Raw genomic sequence first — 10,596 nt, forward strand, 5'->3', positions numbered from 1 at the left:
TATTCATTTATTTGGTTGTGCCGGGTCTTAGTTGCAGCTTGCCAGCTCCTTAGTTGTGGTATGCGGGCTCCCCAGTTGCAGCATGCATGTGGGATCTATTTCCCTGACCAGGGATCGAACCTGGGCCCCCTGCATTGGGACCGTGGAGTCTTATCCACTGCACCACTAGGGAAGTCCCCTAGACCTAACTTTTAAATAAAATCTTATTATATATATCATTCACCAAATCATTTTTTTTCAATGCACAATAAATCACAACCATCTCTCAGTGTCAATAAAAATAGATGAGCCTCAATTCTTTAAAATACTCCATAGTATTATAAACTACAATTTAACAATTCTCTTTGTGAATGTCATTTATTCACTTTTACAAACAATACAGTGCAAGTAATTCTGTGGAATGCCTTCTATGTGCGGAAAGGCTGGGTCAAAAGCCACGTATATTTTAAATTTTACGGTGCTGAAAAATTGCTTGCCTAGAAACCTGTACCAATCTATGTTCCTACATAACATCAACTAATCTCCTACTCAAAATCATCTAGATTAGAATTGCTACTCATTCTTCCACCCACATATACACCTAATATGCCATTTTAATTTCCACCTTCTAGCTGCTGCTTGAAGCATTATCACTTTTCACCATCTCCCCACAAACCCACCTCCAGATCCACACACTCCCAAGACCCCACCCTGTTCCCTTTTCATTCATCTATATCACATCCCTCAGTCAAGGTTAGGAAAATTCCTTCCTGTTCTGAGAAAAATGGTAATTCTCTTCTTCATCAATACAGACTAATATTTTTCGCACGCAAACTCTGGGGTCAGATTACCTGGGTTCAAATTCTTGCTCTGTGGTTAAACTCGGTGACCTTGTGCTTGTTAGTTAATCTCTCTATGCCCCATTTTCCTCATTAATTAAATAGCAATCAACAGTACTTTCCACTGAATTTGTAATGATTATTAACTGAATTCCCACATATGAAGCATTTGGGGTTGTCTATTTTCTGCATGTGCATCCTAAATGCGCTCATTTTTATTACAACACACTTGACAGAGGTTATCAATTTCATTCACAGATTTTTTTTTTGAACTGCTCAGATAACTGCAAATTCCTCAAGGGAAGGAAGGGATTATGCCTTATAATTAAGTGCCTGAGAACACCTAACACTATTCATTGTACAGAGAAGGCAATTAATGCCTATCTGGTGATCAACTGACCGATTTACACTGTCTTTATTTTTGAGTCTTGCCATAAGGACATGTTAAGGAAATAGCCTTAAGGACACTTAAACTGACACCTTTTCTCACCCAACCAAGTCCCTGAATAATTAGCAAGGCTTTTTCCTATGGAAATCTGGGAATTCTGGGGGTTTTACCCAGCAAAAATCAACACAATCGAAAATGATTCATTGCTGGGACACCTCTCACATGCTCTCTGCACTGTGATTAGCCTTGCAGTCGTGTGTCAATGCCCACACTCCACAGCAACTTGCCTTAGTTCCTCCCTGTTTCGGGATGATCCCACTCCTACTGCAACTGGTAGGGACCATGTGTGTTCTCTGGGTCAACGGGCTTTCTGAACAAGACTACTTTTTAAAATTCCAGCTCCATTTCAAATATTCACTGAGACTTTGGGATAAATCTTGATGCTTTGAAAAAAGACATTCTGACAACTGCACTAACGAATTTAGCCACACACACCTCATTAAAGTCAATGAAAAATGTGCTACAAAAATCTCTATTCACGGTACCACATTCTCCCCTCACTATGTGCATGTCACTCCAATTTATACTGAGTCAATGGAGAGGGGGAAAGACCTTCAAATACTTCTCTTTTAGTCATCAGCTCAGATTAGTAGTTTTATAAAAAGCCTTCTCTGGGACTTTGGACTAAATGTGAAGCAATATACTGTAGTTAACATCATTTGGGTCGAGCTCATTCACAGTAATGTCACCATCTCTCCTTGGCAGCACTGCCACCAAAGTAGATTTTCAGGTGTTTGCCCTCTGAAATGATAACAGTTGAAAAAAAGGCTAGTCAGTGGTATGATCTGGTCTATATACTCTGGGTGACCCTATATAAGTTTGAAGAGCTCCCTTTAATACGGTAAAAGATGTTTCTGGAGTATTAACTTATCTAGCAATCATGTGAGGGACATAGAAGCTTATTAAGCAGACTACGTAATATGCATTGTTTGCCCAGGGTACTATCTGAGTCACACAAAAACATCACACAGGCCTTGAAGTCATGTTGCTCATAAGTGAAGTGGGAAGAAAGGATACACATGCTAGAAAAGATAATCCTATAGAAAACTGTCTCAAGTAATTAAGTGCCAAAAAAGTCAAAAAAGCAACACGTGCTGTGAGAGTCCAGAGGAAGAAGAGTCCAACTGGACTAAGTTCTTTGGGCAAAGCATGAGCAAGGAAGGAAAAGGTCATCTTTCGAGGCTTTGAGGATTGGTGGGGGAAAAAGATTAAGAAGACAAAGGCCACAACCAGGTAGTAGCAGTGGGTCTACATAAAAGAGAGGGTGAATGGCATTTGATTTTTGATTGGATGTGAAGACAAAGCCAAAGATTTCAGAAGTGGGTAAGTAGAAGATTGTCCAGTTGACCCAGATAAGGAAGGGGCAGGGGTGTGGTGGGGAGGTACTTCGGAGGGTCAGAAAGGTTTGGTATGAAACATGCTGAACTGTAAAAGGGAGTGAACTTTTCATTTTCCTGATGTTCCATTTTTCAATCTATGTGAGATTAAGAATACACTTTGGTACTGACAAATGCCCATTTCTTCTCTCCCCCTTTCCCGGGGCAACTGTGTACCCAAAGGGACATTCAGCAATGCCTGGTGACATTTTAGGTTGTCACAACTGGACGAGCCTGGTGGCATTTTAGGTTGTCACAACTGGACGAAGCAGTGTCACTAGCATCTAGCATATAGAGACCAGGGATGCTGTTTAATCTCCTACAATGCTCAGGATAACCCCACACAGTAAGAATGATCTGGCCCAATATGTCAATAGTGTCAAGGCTGAGAAATCTTGCACTAGTCCAAACTGCCACTGTCTCTTGCTTGCACCACTGCAATTGACTCCTTGTTTGTTTCCCTCCTTGTGCCACTCCAATCTGCTCTCTGTAAGACCCCCAAGTGATCTTTTTAAAGGTAAATCTGAGCATGTCTCTCCTTTCCTTAAAAGTCTTTTTGGTTGGTTTGCCATTGCCCTTTGGATAAAGACTCAAGTTTTCGATATGATCTAAAACGCTGTGTATGAACAGGACCCTGCCTATATGTACAGCTTCATCTGTCACCACTATTTTTCTTACTCCCTTCAGTGGCACCTCCTTTTTTAGAAATGCCATGCTCTCTCCCACCCACAGGGCCTTTATGCTGCTATTTCCTTCACCCTGGTATGCCTTTCCCTAATATACTCCTACAAAATCTTCAAGTGACACTTCTTCAGAGCAGCCATCACTGAACCCACAAATTTGACTTCCTGTCACAAATTTTTATAGCAACCTTTACTTTTTCCTCCACAGAATTTACCAAAATGTGTTAATAGGTGTCTTAGTTTGAGTTTCTCTAGAATGCACACTGAGACAATTTCAGTGCAAGTCGCTAATTTGGGAAGTGATCCCAGGATACGCTATTCGGGATTGGAAATGAGCCAGGGAAGGAAAGAAAGTCCATCCTATCAAATAAGTTACCACCATGGGCAATCAGAGCCTAATCCCACCGGGAAAGCCTGAGCAAAATAAAGAACACATCTCAAAACTATCCCAAATGAGGGGTAAGGTAACTAGAGTATTTATCCACAGTTCCCCATCCATCATTGCCTGAAGGCTGCTCCCAGGAGTAGGAATGCATCAGCACTTAGGGCTTACGAGGTACATGGGCCAATATGCTATCATTTCTAGAAACAAAAACCCTCAGGCAGTGATATACAGGCATTCAAAGTAAACAGTCTTTGCTTCACAAAGTGCCAAGAGCAAGTGGATGGGCACCAAGAGAGAGCATCTGCCACACTAACTATTTATGTAATTATTTACGAATATCCATCTTCCCCACTAGACTTGACAAGATATGTCTGTTTTGCTAACCAATGTATACACTGAAGATAACATTTCAAAAATATCTGTACATGAGCAAATTATTTTGTGAAAGGAAGTCTTCTACTACTACTTGTATTATCAATCCTGGTTCAGAGTTGGGCATTTGTCCCCCAAAATCTTATGCCACATTTATAAATCTAGTGCATGGTTTAAAACACTTGACACTTCACAAACATTATGATAGCTATTATCAAAATGACAGAAAACAAATGTTGGCAAGGATGTGGAGGAACTGGAACCCTTGTGCATTGCTGGTGATAATGTAAAATGGTGCAGCTGCTATAGAAAGCAGTATGGTACTTTACAGGTTCAAATACGTGGAAAGTGCTTACCATGGAATCTGGGCTTTTCGAGATCATCTGCTGGCTACACAGAAAGTCACATCTCAACTCTTTCAGCATTTCATTCATTTCTCTATCAAAATTCTACTAGTTGCAGCTACTGGATCACTATAATCTATCCCATGCCTCTGTGCCGTGGTACATGCTGGTCTTTTTCTCCGGAATCCCTGTGCCCACCAGTATGAGAGATAAATTCCTACTTCTAGAAAGGGAGCCTTACCAGGACCCCATGAGCAGTTATCCCTGCTCTCTGAGATACATTGGAATATTTGTATTATTGTTTTTACATTGGTCACTCTATTGGAATAAGAGACCTTTGAGTTCAGGGAAGGTACATTATTCATATTTATATCACAGAGTTTTTCAAATAGCGCCTAATTCACATGTCTATTATGGTGCTTTATCCATCCTATATCTAATAATGTCTTCTAAAAATGGAAATATGTCATTGAATAAGAATTCCTTTTTTCAAAATACCAATAATTTGTCTTTACAAAATGGCCTATTTAACCAAAGGATGCTAGAAAGTTTGAAAGTAACTCTTGCAGACATTTCGAAGGGAATACCTAACAATTTTAAATGTTTTTAAGATTGCACTGTTTTTGTTTATTTTGTATGGTAAGAACTGCCATTCAATACTTAAGTTCCCTATCGCTGATTCAAATTTGTCACTGGCATTGTGGTTAGATTTATCAAATGTAATTAGGATGATTCTACTGGATTATAAATAGAAAAAACCATCAGCCAGTCCCACTGGCTCTGTCACCAAAATATATCCCGGATTTGTCAAATTCTCTCTAATTACAACATCATCTTAGACCAATCCAAGAGAACTGCAATAACCTCCCATCACATTGCAATATACCTACTCTGGATTGCTACCAAACATTTTCAAAAAGAAGTCAAAGTGACCTTTTAAATGACAAATCAAATCATGCCACACATCCTACTTACAATCTTCCAATGGATTCCTCTTATATTTAGAACAAAACGCAAGCTCATTGTCAACACCCAACATGATGTGACCTAAGACAACCTCTCCATTCCCATATTGTTACTCTGAATTCCCAGTGTTCTTAATCTTGCCTGACATGCACCATTAACACAGTCTTCTTTCTGTTATTCAAACCTGACAATTAACCCCTACCATGGGGCCTTTGCATTTCTTCCCTATATTTTCCCTTGTCTACCTCTTTCTTATTCGGGTCAAGGCTCAAATTTGACCTCCACCATCCATTACATTGCCATATTTAATGTTAATCTCTTTGTAATGTTTATTGTTAGCCCTTATCACTAGCTTCCTACTTGAATGAAAGTTCCATGAGAGAAGTGACATTTCTGTTGGATTTTCTGCTGGATCCCCAGCACCTACAACAGTTCCCTGATACATTAAGACGCTGTGTGTGTGTGTGACTGTGTGTGTATGTGTGCGTGCGCGTGTAAATGAATGAATGAAGACAAACAGAAGTGGAAATGATACTGAGATTTGGAATAGAAAGAGAAAGGAGAAAGGGAACTATAATTGCTTAAGGTTTCATTAATTGGGTAGCGGAAAATGAATAGCAGGGGGTAAAGGTATATAATTAGGCATATAATCTGAAGAAAAAGAAATGTACAAGTAATACTTAATAAATTGAAAAAGGCTTAGTGCCATCTCAAGGTGTAAGAAAGTAAATGTTAAGCAATATGCAAGAATCTGTATGTGTGGAATATTTGACACTAGGATACATTGCATTTTAGTGTTGCCTATTATTTCGTGGAGAGATTTGGTTACAACAATCGTCTTGAGATACCTGATTACAGACTCCATTTCCCCACTTCTACTATTAGGTAAGGCTTCACAGCCTCCACCACTCACTGCTAAGAATCCCTTAAGCATGTGGAAGCTGGGTGAACAGAAAAGCAAGCAAGCAAGCTAAGTAGGGAAGATGGGAAGTAGGGAGGGAAGTCATAGGGAAAATAAAAACTGGAGAAAAGCTAGTGGTAGTAACATTTACTGACAGAAGTAGACACAGACAATGGTTCAGAAGTCCCTTGTGAGAAGCTTAGCAGATTGGTTCACTTTAGAGCAGACAGGTAAGGTGATTCTGATGTCTGCTCTAGTTACTGGAGTGGTGAAAAAGGCACTGTAATTGGTCAGTCACGGTTGTGACCCACTTTGCGGCAATAGCTGCTTTGACCTCCTAAATACCATGTACTGCAGTGGCGGAGTGGGGGTGTTGAGAAAAGAACTGCACATCCCCTATACAAGCATCCTCTGTCCCAGGATCTATATTTGTACAATGGAACCTATGCTTTTTCAAGAGAGGTTAAAAATGATTCCACAAGGATTGCAGAGATGAGATTTTCTGAAATTATCATCTTTACCATCATCATCCTCATGGCTAACATTTACTGAATGAACACCTACTATATGCCAAGCAGTGAATTAACCATAATCACATGGATTGTCTCCTGAAATATTCACATCAACTTTACAAGGCAAGTACACTTATTAAGCCTACTGAGGAAAATGGTCCTAAAATCTGGTAACTTCCTGAAGGGCACACAGGTATAAAGTATGACTCCCTATCTTGCTTTCATAAGAGCTCCACCTTCCTAATTCTTTGAAAAGTTAAACAACTAAACAGAATGTAGCTGTACAGAAGTATCCAAGGTTCTGCTTGTCTGATACAGAGGCAAGGGAACTGGACATAAAGAGACTTCAAGGTGATCAATTACAATCTGCAATCTTGGGCAGACTTATGATGATAAGAACTGAGAAGGTTATTAAGATAATTCAGATCAAATACATAGCAGCTTTGAGTCTCAATAATTAGGTAGAATACTATTTGAGTCTCAATTCCATTTTGAATGTCTGAAGCTACAGACTTCATTTCAGGTAAGAAAACCACAATACAGAAGTAAAACAGTCGAAGAAATAAATAAGTTTAGTGTGAAAAAAACTGTGTGGAATATCATTAAACTGGTGAATAGCATGTATCCATGATCACTTTATTTAAACCCATAATACAAGTGGGAAAAATGCTTAAAACTTTGCTGAAATTTAACACATTTCAACATCAAGTTAAAAGCATTCTGACTTTTTATTTTTCATTAACAGTTACTTAGTAAGGCAGCAATGCTCTAAAAACTACAGGATGAGATAACCTCATCTGAAATAAGTTTCTTTTGTTAATGCTACCATGGAAATGATTACTTGAAAAGGCCAGTGGTTTCTTGATATATTAGAGTCTCTTCCTTTTGAAAACCTATCAGTTGTATTTAAAGTTTTCCTAAAGTTTAAAGTACCAATTAGAGTTCTTCCATTCTGTGCTATTGTGCCATAATAACCTTGAAAATTACCTTTGGAATAAACATTTTAAATATTTTTCAATTGCTTGATGTTTTTCTACTTTCTATTATGTGTAATTTATGAATACAGTCTTTACTTAAAAAGAGTTATTAACTAAATATTTGAAGTTCCCATTGTCCCTGAGTCATAGGATTTTAGAGCATCAAAAACAAAGCACAACAAAACAAAAAATGGATAGTGGAGCCTGCACCACTGTTGCAAAGAAGGAATGTCTAATGCCCAACATTTTACATGACTTAATAAGTATCACAAAGCAACTTGCTATATTAAATGCAAATCCAGCACCACAGTCTCCAAATTCTCAATCCAAGGCTTAATTACAATCCAAGGCATCATTTTATCGTCAGATATCAGTGCCTCATTAAGCTCCCCCCAAAAGCCCTATTGTATAAAGGTGTTTTATGTCTAATACATGTTGTGAATTGTACCTTCATTTTTTCATTGAAACACTAGACTATGTTCTTTAATCATCTTCCCTTTCAACCCTGTTTAGATTCCCAACCACATTTTCTGCTGTACAACTGATCTGTAGGAAAGTAACTCAATGAGATCACAAGACTTTGACACATGGTTCTGATCCTGAAAGACATAGATAAAGCCATAGGATGGAAGCAGAGGAAGTAGCTGGGTGCTGAGTCTCTTCCCATATGGGCTGTAGGCAGGATGACCAAGTGTCATAATTTCTAACTCCTACATAAATTCAAGGATTTACCTCTTTAGGTTTACACATGTTTTATTTCCAAAATGAGAATGAGAAAATCAGACAAAATCAAATTCATTTATATAGCAATTTTCTTCTGAGGTCAAGACATTTAACATATGTTGCCTTATGGATTTTCCAACGCAGCCATGGAGCATTCTTGTAATTGATCATATTGTACAAATATTAAAATTAATCTCTCATGAGTACCATGGCAGAAAAAGAACTGCCTCCTGTGGCATATCAAAGCAACAGTGATGCCTCCTTACACACAGATTTCACACATTCATATTTCAATCATTCTTATAGCAAATAACAATTTAGCAAACATATACCATGTTCCATGGATGTCGATGGATTAGCTAGTCTAACCATTGGAAAGAGGTTCTAAATTGAGCAAAATCAATTCACTTTTAAACTAATCATACCCAGTTTAGCACATAGTTTAGTTGTGAGACTCTAGTTAAAACCCCCAGCTTTGTAACCCTGGGCATATTACTTAATATCTTTGGGCTTCAGTTTCCTTGTCTACAGAACAAGGATAATGACAGTTCCTACTTCATAAGAATGATGTAAGGATGAAAGAAGTAACATATGGAACGTGCCTGGCAACTATAATGACAATTATCATTATTATATTACTTTTTAAGAGTAGATAGGTTGGATATAAGCTTTAATCATCTTTTTGTAAATTATGTAGCTTCTTCCCTATCTCAACTTACAGAACTTTATACTCTTACTAGGTAGTAAAAGGTATCCCCATAGAGTCAAATAGCATTTTTTAAAGTCTTCCCATATTCATTTCATAACTAATTTCTTCTACCTATACAACCTAATTGAGGAAGCTATCCTCTTAAATAATACTTACAATTTTTCAAAATAGTTGGGCTGAGCAATACATTTGCTATTATTAATTCCCTTTTCATTCATGCAACTGAAAAACCAGGTCTCTGGGGGGGGTATACAGCCTTCCATGTCAGTTTTCTTATGATCTAAGAAAGCAGTGTCCACTGGGACATCTGTTTTATACTCCCAAACTGAGTGACAAAGGGTGACTGCAGTAAAGGTTTGATGACTGTGACATAGTTTTAACTATCAATTTTAACTACTCTTTCTTAAAGTCATTTTAAGGTTCTGACTCCCAGTCCAGCAATGAAGGCCTTTTGTTGCCTTCTAAGTGTTCATCTGTCACTCTGTTCACCATTTACATATGGCTCATCAACAGTTGATGGCAACTTTACCCATCATTGCATATGGTCAATTAACAGTTGACAGCTGTCAGTAAGACAAGACTACTCAAGCCCTTCTCCAACCAGGAGGCTTTGACAAACAGAAGAGAAAGAGTCTGAACTAGCCACCTGCTGAGGCCATCTTAATCTGGCACTGATTAACTTCATTGGCCAGAGTCCTCCTTTGCTACAGAAGAGAAGATACAGTTCAAAGAAAATGTTTGGCTGAAATGTCTGCCTGAGTCAATCCAGTTAAGCTTTTAAGAAATATCACCCACATCCATATGTGTCGGTTTATCCATTTCAAAATATTTTTTTACCACTATGTAGATATGCTCTTATTGTGTTAACAATTTAGGGAAAAAAAACCTCTTATTTTGGGGACACTTAGAAAACCTAAAAGTCAAATTTAAGATGGCAGCAGAGACACCTACTGAACACCTACTTTGTACGCAGCAATCTGCTGGGTGTTGAAGGCGTCTTTTATACAGCCAGAGAAACAAAAGGCATACTCTTTAGAAAGATTACATAGAACATAGGGAATGCTACCACGTTAAGCTACAGTTAGCTGTGAGGTAATTTCTAACAGAACCCAAGTAGGAACCCATTCTCTGGCTCAAGGAATTACCTGATCTATCACGGACTATCTGTTTCTTGTTTATTTATGAATATTAGCAGAACAAGATGGGAAAATGACTCAGTGGGTTATACTAAAGAGACATCACACAATAAAAACAGGAGTAAAATAAAGAATTTGGGCAATGCTTTAAAACTGGTAAACTCACTGAATAAAAGAGGTTGAGGACAGAATTTCTATTCTGAGATTCCCATGAACTATAATTTATATGCTTGAACTTATTTCTTT

This window comes from Mesoplodon bidens (genome assembly GCF_964165515.1).
Source record: "Mesoplodon bidens genome assembly, chromosome: X".
Taxonomy (NCBI): Eukaryota; Metazoa; Chordata; class Mammalia; order Artiodactyla; family Ziphiidae; genus Mesoplodon; species Mesoplodon bidens.